The 10,597-nt window shown below is 45.7% G+C and overlaps 1 long non-coding RNA gene across 1 annotated transcript in view; it reads right to left on the reverse strand.

The window, feature by feature from the left end:
• Positions 1-3,394, reverse strand: part of LOC140338052 (uncharacterized) — a 5,840-nt gene extending 2,446 nt beyond the window's left edge. Inside the window, exon 1 of the long non-coding RNA XR_011922171.1 lies at positions 347-3,394. This is a non-coding gene — a long non-coding RNA (uncharacterized lncRNA). The remainder of the gene's footprint in view (positions 1-346) is intronic.
• Between the last annotated feature and the right edge of the window lie 7,203 nt (positions 3,395-10,597).

Below are 10,597 nucleotides of genomic sequence, written 5' to 3' on the forward strand. Positions count from 1 at the left end.
GTCTTGGGTTCTATTTTGGCCTCCAGAAGAGCGTACAAGGTATGGATGACATGACGGGACAGGCGGAAATGCACTTTAACATCATGATCCTCCATATCATCCAGGTTGGTGCGCTGTAAGAATAGCCGTGGTTCCCGGACCCGTACAAGACTTGTTGATGGCTGCTCCTCACCTTGATGGCCAGGCGGAGTAGCATTCTCCTCTGCTGAAACTAACAATGTTGCAGTTGCAGCCACAACAGCACTTGCAAGAACTACAAACTCCTCCATAATCATTCTTAGCTCCTCTGCTTGCAACATTTCTCATTTATTAATTGAAACAAAAGCTTTTGGGATAAACAACTGACCTCTAGACAAAGAGAGTTTCCAGACTTGTGTGATAGCTAGGAGAATAATTAGTGCTCTTCAAGTGATGGAGCTCGGATTCAGCTTAGTGGGGTAGAGCCATGAAGATTTGCAGCAATAGTAAACACACATCTAAATATGTGCATGGACATACTTCTCATCAGCCTCCATTTTAGTGGGCGGAGCCCCAGCTGCCGTGCTTCCTCTGCCCTGTGTTCTATCAAATAAAACTGCCCATGAAATAAAGCTACCGGGGGCGTGTACAAATGGGCGTGTACGATGACGTCATCAGCAGCAAAGGTATTTAGCTGTGTGTATGAATGCTGCATGTTGTGTTCTGCAGCCTTCCATCTCTCCCAGTACAAACCTCCATATCTCCTGATCAGTATGTCCTACCGACCTGATATTTTCAGGGTACACAGGGGACCCTCATAGCTAGCAGCACCCCAAATTTCATCTCCCTACCTTCAACACCTTTTAAAATACAGGGGTCATCAATATAAAAAATAGTGAAAATTAAACATCAGGGTTGCTGTTTTAAAAGTGTGTCTAGAAGCCTGCAATTGAACATATAAATTGTGGGCCCCCCGGGGCCACTTACTTAGCAACCTGAGCCTGATCCCCAATTTCAGCAATGTGTACCAGAGTATATTTTTTTGATGGGCAGATTTTTTTATGTTCTGACAATGCCTTAGTTCTGAAATTTTAGGGGGTGTTAGTCACAGGTGTTCCCCACTTGCACCTCTCATTTTATTCACCTGTACCCCCCCCCCCCATTCCAGAGAAATTGGGCTATGTGAGTGACCTGGGGGGGGGCGGTATTTAAAATTGCATTTTCTATTTTAGGCTCCTAGATGTACTTGCCTTTGAAACAGCAACAACCTCAATGCTAAAGTTTATGAAACTTGTTAACCCCCATATATTAAAAATATTTAAATACATTTTGGTTAGTAGTAGCTAAGAGGGTCCTCTGTATAACCTCAAACTTTCATGTTGGTAATGTCAGTATATTCTATATTCAGTATATTCCAGAACTAATCACACAGAAGTCATTGATAAGGACGGCTCCAGCAGTATTCTGCCATCATGTGTCTCTCCCATCTGATACCTTTCTTCCATCACCTTTATATCTTGATGGATCCTCTCCCCTTGTTCCTCACTGATATCACCAAGGTTTTCTGGAAATGTTTGCATATGGAGATAGTGTACCTTTATACTCATAGTAGCACACACATTTATAAAGTTTAGGAGGAAGTTTTGTAGCAGTTCTTCATAATTTTGTGCTTTATGGTTCCCCAAGAAGTTCCTGCCAACCATGACATAGCTGTGCCAGGCAGAAGCTTCAGTATCAGTCATGTAACTTGTGACATTTCCATCATTTATCAGTTTCTGGGCTCCATCAAAGATTCCTGCTTTTATATTTCACTACTCAATCCAGGGAAGAATCTACAAATGTATTTGCAGCAATCACCGTCCTTGTTCAGAGCTCTAACAAATTGCTTCATTAATCCCAACTTTATGTGTAGTGGGGGGAGAATGATTTATTGTCAGCCATTGGCTCCATGTCGCTGCACCTTTTTCATGTTTTCCCTTGGAGGCCATGTCACTTTCTTCCAGTGATCCTGCTTTGCTCTCCCACAAGCAGATGAAACACGGGGACTTTGTATATTCACTTTGTGTCCAAGTAGGAGATTCACCATTTTTATATCAACACATATGGACCATTGGTGTTCATGTAGCAAAGCTTTTGTAAGACCATTCTGATATTTTCATTTTCTTCTTTAAGTTTTGTTGACTCACCAATTGGAATTGATGCATAGCAGTTGTCATTATGCAGTAACACAGATTTGATACTTGGAGTGGAACTGTCTATGAAAAGCCGCCAGTCTTCTGCTCGGTATTCTGGTCCTCCCATATGGGCTAGTAGTCCAGGGATGTTACAACACAAAGTCTCCATCTTCGCTGAAATATGGTCGGAGTGCCACCTCTCTTGTCCTATAAACCGTTATTTTATCTTCCGCTCTCAGACAGTTCTTTTCTTTTAGCCCGGATGATAATAGTTCAGATGATTGTTGTGACAGACTTAGGTCACGTATTAAATCATTGAGCTCTTCTTGAGGGAACTGCTGGTTTGATGAAACATATTCACTTCATATTCACTGCTAACTCCTGGATTACACTCCCTGTATATCCTCCATGTCGGATACAGGAATATCCGGGACTGAACACTGCTATGGGAACGTCGGCACCATGCGGCACAGGTCGTCTTACTGATTCCAAATCACCGTTCTCCCACTTGTGTTTCTTGTAACGATTCTTTTACATTCCCAGCACACAAATAACAATCATTATGATGATTTCTGGGCTCTCCCCATACCATAGGTACAACAAATTTCACACTTTTCAGTTTTCCTTTTTTCTACTGACATAGACACTCACACATAAGTTTTGCATACAATATGGGGGGCCCAATACTTATCTTGGGCCCTCAGTTTAATACCAAAATAAACAAGATATGCTTGTTTCACTAATTCTGTAATGTTTCTTATCAGTTTTTGCTGAGAATATTCACCACAAATGTAGCAATATATTAGGGTCATATAAACAACTTCTTTTTGAAGAACTCATACTTCTATAAAAAAAGAAAATGTATGAATAAAAAGAAGGCAAATGAAAGTTTCATGAAAATAATGCTACATTTAATATATAAAATGCAAAACATCGGTGTGAATAAAGATAATAATATGCTGTGTTAACATTTGTTATTGGTAAAATCTTCTATTCTTATTCCTGTATCACAAGAACTAGAGCCAATTCAATGAAACCGATCTCATTTCTGGATTCAGCAGACCTGACATACACTAAATATATTGAAAAATCCTTGGCAAGTGAAACAAATGTTTTGTTTGAGCTGTGTTATCATTTGTAACTACGATCCTTTAGATTTGACTTTGCACATCACTAAACATCTAACAAAAGCAAAAATAAAACCAAATGATAATATATAATAATATAATGTATAATATATGAATATGTCTTATTGTATTTATGTATTTATATCTATATCTCTCTATATATAAACATGTATAGATATTTATAGAAGCAAACAAGTACATGGGTGGTATGCGCCTATGTAAGCAGCTGAAATCAGTTAACTCTTTCCAAACCTGACAATATTAGGTCATTGAAAAATATAATTATTTCCAAGCTAATATAAAAGTTGTAAACATTTGAACACATCAGACATTTTTATTTAGGGCTAACTGGAAGATGTGTGCTATTTGAAAGAATGATTTGTTAGGGAAAGAACTTTTATTGCATTCTTACTAGGAGATGTGCGCCTCGAAGCGCCAGATTATTTTAGTTGATAAATGTTACGCCAGCGTTATCTCTGCCGTGTCCGATGTCGCACCGCTAATACGCACACACGAGTGATTTTGCTGGATAAATCAGGGCCAATGTCTACATACTGATATTCATTGCTGCCATGTGATTGGCTGATCAGATATTAGGCAATGTGACAGGTGTACCTAATAAAGTGTCCAGTGAGCACTAACTGAAACGTGGCTCAGAGAAATAATGGGAACTCCGCAGCCGCAGTGTCCCTCTCAGGAAAGGTTTCCTTTACAGACGGATTTTGTGTGACCCCTAATTCTCTATCCGGAAATATTTTGCGTTTATCCTGGTGGCGGATTTCTTGATAGTACTGAGATCACTGCAGGGAAAGCGCTCTCCCCGGTAATCTCTCCTCTCTATAATTAACAAAGTACGGCCTGACAAAGCCATCCAATCCTAATTAAGGTTCTCGTAATTCCGAGGCTGCGCACCGCCCAATGCCTGCCGCTACGTTCATCCATGTTCCAGTGCAGAATGTCAGCTCTGCGCACCGGCACATATATTATTCAACGGCATGTTTGTGGCACCCAGCTGATATCATCCATCGTATTATAAAAATCAGCTCGTAATAATGACATGAAAAGACTATAAGAATCTTTCTAAAGGGTAACTCCACCCAAATATCTTACACCAGTGTTAGGTACGTGTGGAGGAGATATAAACCCCAATATTCTCCTCTATTTCTCATTTTATTGGTCAGTTCAGGGGTCTGTACCCCTCTTGTGCCCATTATGAGGGGTTCCCCTCATCCCTGTGCTGGGTTCCAAGGTCCTTACCCCCACCGTGCCCATTCTGAGGGGCTCCCACCATCCCTGTGCTGGGGTCCTGGGTCTGTACCCCTCTTGTGCCCATTGTGAGGGGCTCCCAGCATCCATGTACTGGGTTCCTGGGTCTGTACCCCCGCTGTGCCCATTATGAGGGGTCCCCACCATGCCTGTGCTGGGTTCCTGGGTCTGTACCCCTGCTCTGCCCATTCTGAGGGGTCCCACCATGCCTGTGCTGGGTTCCTGGGTCTGTACCCCTTCTGTGCCCATTCTGAGGGGTCCCCACCATCCCTGTGCTGGGTTCCGTGGTCTGTACCCCTCCTGGGCCCATTATGAAGGGCCCCCACCATCCTTGTGCTGGGTTCCTGGGTCTGTACCCACGCCGTGCCCATTACGAGTGTGGTATTTCATTCTCTCTGATACGGAAGCTTAGACGTCAGATTACGATAGATTATCATTCAGGAAGATTATTCCATTTGTCTGCCCTGCTAATGGGGAATAAACACAACATCTGCCCCACGTTTGGTGATCTGCCTGTCTGATATTGATCCCGGTGAGAATTGGGTCAGGATTGGCACGTGCCAGCCTCCATGGATAATTACCTGAGTAGGAGATAAATGGCGGATCAGCGAGCAATGTGACACAATGCAGAAAACATGGCTGTGGTCCCGGAATCCCTAATATACCACGTACCCCCAGAAATCTGACCATCGGTGCTGATATAGGGCAGAGGCCTCATTTAGGACCCACAGGGCCCCGCGCTCCACCACCCCCCATCTCCATGCAGCTCAGGAATTTGTCATTTCAAATAAATTCCAACTCAATCAAAGTGAATGGAAAAACCTTCAGTGGGACCCCAAATAAAAGCTCATTCCATCCCCCACCCGACCGGCCCATTAATCAGCCGGAGCCCAGGATGGGCGGCCATAAAATCCGACTGCAAACACGGAATTCTTTCCCTAGGACGAGGTTTATAGTTTGTATACAACTCATGTCACAATGTATAGAATCAGAGGCCCGGAGAGAGAATGTATGAACAACACGGAACACGCAACATGGAGAACACAACACGGAACACGGAACATGGAGAACACAACACGGAGCATGGAACATGGAGAACACAACACGGAACACGGAACATGGAACATGGAGAACACAACACGGAGCATGGAACATGGAGAACACAACACGGAGCATGGAACATGGAGAACACAACACGGAACACGCAACATGGAGAGCACAACACGGAGCATGGAACATGGAGAACACAACACGGAGCATGGAGAGCACAACACAGGGCATGGAACATGGAGAACACAATGCGGAACATGGAACATGGAGGGCACAACACGGAGCATGAAGTTGTCGCTTTATTGCTGCATTTTCCTTGGTCGCCAGGGTCACGCAGCGTCCCCGCCAGTGCGGTTGGTGCAGAGGATCGATATTTCCACTCTTTTTAGCACTTTTGTTGCTCTCATCGCCCCCACCATAGACAGGCCCAGCCTTTAGTCCTTGCTCTCAGGCCCCAATAAAATGGGTCACCTCACCCGATCACAGAGGTTAAAGGTCATATTTGGCTTTTTTTGTTTATTGGACTACCTCTGGCCCCTTCCATTTATCGGGCCGCACCGCGTGACATTGTGGGTATGACAGTGAGTGTCTCCTCACACCTCCTCAGGGCCCGATATTCCTTTGTTTGTTTGTGTATCCAGGGAACGGACGGTCCTATCACCCAGCCAAATATAGCCGAGGGTGCCGCTTCCCTAATTATAGAAGGCGTGAAGCCGCTATCTGGGATAAACTCGGAAGGTTTTTCTATTTCGGACGCTGTTTGTGTAACCTAACTGATTCCCACGCGGGGCCGATAGCGGCCTTATCGCCGGCATTCCTGGAAACCTGGCACAGCGCTGCCCCCCTCCCCCTGCCAGGCTCATCCATTCTCCATGGGGGGGTCACAATGTCCCCCCCCCCCATGTAATCTATCCGGGCCTTGTGTTTACATCTCAACGCTGTTTTTCCATGGACAGATCCACCAGCGGGAAATCCGAGCTGCCGGACACAATTCCTGGTGAACAATGGAAAGAAGGATTGCCGACTGGCACTGGAAGCTTAACCTGTTCGCCACCGCCGAGACCGACATATTGGAGGGCAAAGGGGGAAAGAACGCCCCCGAAATCATTCACAGAACTTGTAAAATGTAAATTTATGTCCCACCATGACATGTGATACGGTCACATGACATGTAATATGGTCACATGACATATGATATGGTCACATGATAGGGAATATTGTCCTATGACTTGTGATATAATCACATAACCTATGATACGGTCACATGACGTGTGATATAGTCACATGATGGGTGATACGGTCACATGACGTGTGATATGGACAATTATCACTCTTTATCCTGTTATACCTTCTGCATCCCCTTTGCAGCCACTTCCTGTCCCCCCAGCCATGGCTGCATTGCATTTCTCAAGGCCGGGTGTCCTGATGGTGATAACAAGGCACCATGCGTGTGTAATGTGTGTTATAATCTCCATTTGTAGCCCATGTGACAGGGTGACAACACAGGACCACATTAGGGAGTCGTTGTCACCCTCTAGGAGCAGTGATCTTATGGCAGGATCACCAGAATTATTTTACATTTGCTGATTGTTTTTTATACTCATTAAAGTGATCTTTTCCCATCGTTCTATATTGATTGTTATATTTATCATTATAAATCATAAATGTGAATGTTCCCCCTGAATCCTCTGTAGATGGTGGGGCTGTGGGGTCCTCCTGGAGTCTAATATTTGTAATATTTATCATATTTTTATCTATATTTTGTATTATTTGTTACATTTTATCACCTTTGGGAGCCCTGCGAGTGACCGGTGACCATGGGGTGTCCCCTTCCTGCTATACCCATCCCCTACCAGGCTAGGAGAGGAGGCGCTGTGGTCACCATCAGAGAAGGATCCATGGCTCCGTCTGCTCATCCCGCTGTCAGGACATAAAAATAAAAGCTTTATCCTGGGGGGGGGTAGGAATAATTATTTTTATAGAGCCATCTGATTGGAGGTTTAATTTGCCATCATGTGATTTAACCTCACAGGTGGAATTGCCCTTTAAAGTGGACCTGTCATCAGAAATATAAATGATGTGTAACAATTCCAGGTAATATTGCCTCTCACACGACGGAGCCATCTTTGTTTAGCCATCATCCAGGGTCACCGATCATATTGTGTGACTGGCTACAAAGTTACAATGTTGCAGCCTAATAGTGGGGGAGAGGAGACTGAAGAAATGCCTCCTCCTGCCTGCAGCAGACTGATGACATCATCTGAGCATAGGCACTGATTGGAGCTCAGGGATGGATTTGTAAAGCTGGATGCTATTATTGTTAGTGACAGGTCCTCTTTATTGCCCCCCTCTCGGTTTTGGGTTGGCTAAGGGTTAACGTGTACCCAGAGGGCGCCCGGTGGCGGAGTGTAAAATGTCGCTGACACGTTTCCATGTAATCTCCAGGATCCGGCGGGGCTTTGAAGCTTTCGCTCAGATTACCCTCCACAAATATTTAAACAAGAGGTCTCATGTAACTCACTTATCACCGCCGGGGAAAGCAAACACGGATTAGGGCTCTATATATATATTCCTGGATCGGCCCTAAGCTTGGGGCCCGGCCATGGCACCGGCACAGCGCCGCCTCATCAATAATAACGATTAATTATAAACGCTGCATTGGGTGGACGAGGGCAATCGATCAAAGTTGGTGCAATTGTGTGTGTGTGTGTGTGATCTGCGGGGGAGGGTTTATAGGGGATTGGAGAAAGCTGATTGGATTGTGGGGGGTGAGGAGCTGAGGAGGTACCACAGGGTAACAAGGAGGGGAGATCACACTACACAAACTGACTCAATGTGAGGATCAGAACAATCGAAGCATGAAAAACATAACAGCTGGGTCCAGGCACAGCCAACCCAGGGGCCCCAATGGCCAGGTGACTAAGGGCCCCTTCACAGTTGTACATGTATTAATATAAATCTCATTGTGATAGAAATGCAACATACAATATGTATTGTGGTGCATTGTGGGGCCTTGGTACTCCGGCACACAAACAGGCGACAGTTAACCTTCCAAACACAAAACAAAGATTAAACTTCATCAATATTTGGCGTCGCTCTTTTATATCGGAACAAGCCATCCTAGCGCTCAGCGCTTCTTCTTGTTTCTGATTGGCTGGAGAAGGAACCAGGTAAATATTGCAATGGCTGATCTGCAGCACATACCTAAGGGGCCCCCTAACTGATCACATGTCCTAAGCAAACATTCACCCCCATATATGCAGCACATACACTGTGAAGTGCTTTTCACAAGCACCGCCCCTGAAGAACCCAGAGCTCCGCCTCTTCCTCCCATTATAGCCAATAGAGGGAAATGACGAGTACTCATGCTTCAGCCCTGGTGCTTCCACCCAAAACATGAATCCTCACCTGGGATGACCCCGAACTGTATGCCACCTACTATGGCTGGCTGGATCAAAGCTTTCCCGGCCTAGGAAAATAAAGAGAGGCCCCGGGATAATCCATATGGGTAAGATGAGGGGTACGCTTTGGGTAAATTTGGGGTCACCATCTACTTCCAAGGCTGAGAATGGTGGCAATCATACATATCCCAGGGACGCGGATCGGGCCCCGCCTCTCGCCTTGTGATGGATACAATGTTACAATGCTGCAGTCTGATCACTGGGAGAGACTGTGGAAATGTTTCCTCCTCCCTGCAGCAGAATGATGAAATTATCTTAGCCTAGACAAAGTCACCGACTAGAACTCTAAGGTACTGACCGGTCCGATCCAGGGTCAGGGTTAGACTGGGTTAGTTATTTCCCTTATTTTAGGTTTCCCAGCATTTATAACCCTGGGGAACTCCACCTGCTCACATTTCCTTGGATTAGTGTTGCAGTAAAATGCGATGCCCCCTGTAGGTTGCAGATTTGACGTGCAGCGCCCCCTGCAGCTACGAGCACTCAACATCAAGAGGCGGCCGTCATCACCTGCTGCAATAAAGCGAAAATCCCCTGGACCCAGCGAGTACTCCACCGCCTAAGTGGGTGCCATTAATAGCAGCTCTTTGATTTGCAGTTATTGAGCGGCGGTTATTTTTAGCGCTGAATGAGCGGCGCGGCCCACGATTAGCTCGCAGGGCAATATGTCGCTTGACTCCGGCTAAATATAATATAAAGTGCTCAGATATGCAGCCAGCCAAACGACATGGAAAGTATGCGCTCACACGTGCTCAGTGTCATGTAACACGTGAAGGGCACTGGGGGGCCAATGGCTAATGGAGGGTCCGGCCGGGGGATCATAACCCGATAAATATGGCGCGGGTGCCTGCTATAGGAAGATCGCCGGGCTTATCTCCAGAGAGTCTTGTGACTTCTCCAATCTGAAAATAACTCTCCGGCAGCCCCCCTTATATCCTAAGGAAGGATCCCAGAGAAAACTAAACTTGTACAAATATTCTGCGGAAAAAAAACCTTATTTATATAGGATTTATATAGCACCAACATATTACACAGCGCTGTACAATAAATAGGGGATACAAATGACAGACACAGGAGGAGGAGGGGACCCTGGGCAGAAGAGCTTACAATCTAAAGGTCATAAATAGATTTCTGAGCGTGATTTAAGGAGGGGCAGCTATGGAGGAAGGAAGAATAAAGGGGCTTGGTGGTATAGGAGGGACAGGAGTAAGGGGGAGCTTGGGCCCAATAGGAGGGACGATTGCAGAGGAATGGAGAGATTTGGGTCTATAGGGGAACAGAACAGAGAGATTTGGTTCCAGACCTGGGACCGCTATGGAAGGGGCTGATGGGTTTTGGCCTATAGGGGGAGCTATGAAGGGGGGGACAGAGAGGTTTTGGTCTATAGGGGGGGCTGAGGTGTTTTGGTCTATAGGGGGATGGAGAAGTTTGGGCCCATGAGGGGGACGGAGGGGTTTTGGCCTATAAGGGGATGGAGGGGTTTTGGCCCATGGGGGGGATGGAGGGGTTTTGGTCTATAGGGGGAGCTATGAAGGGGGGATGGAGGGGTTTGGGCCCATGGGGG

The sequence above is a fragment of the Pyxicephalus adspersus genome, chromosome 9 (genome assembly GCF_032062135.1).
Source record: "Pyxicephalus adspersus chromosome 9, UCB_Pads_2.0, whole genome shotgun sequence".
NCBI lineage: Eukaryota > Metazoa > Chordata > Amphibia > Anura > Pyxicephalidae > Pyxicephalus > Pyxicephalus adspersus.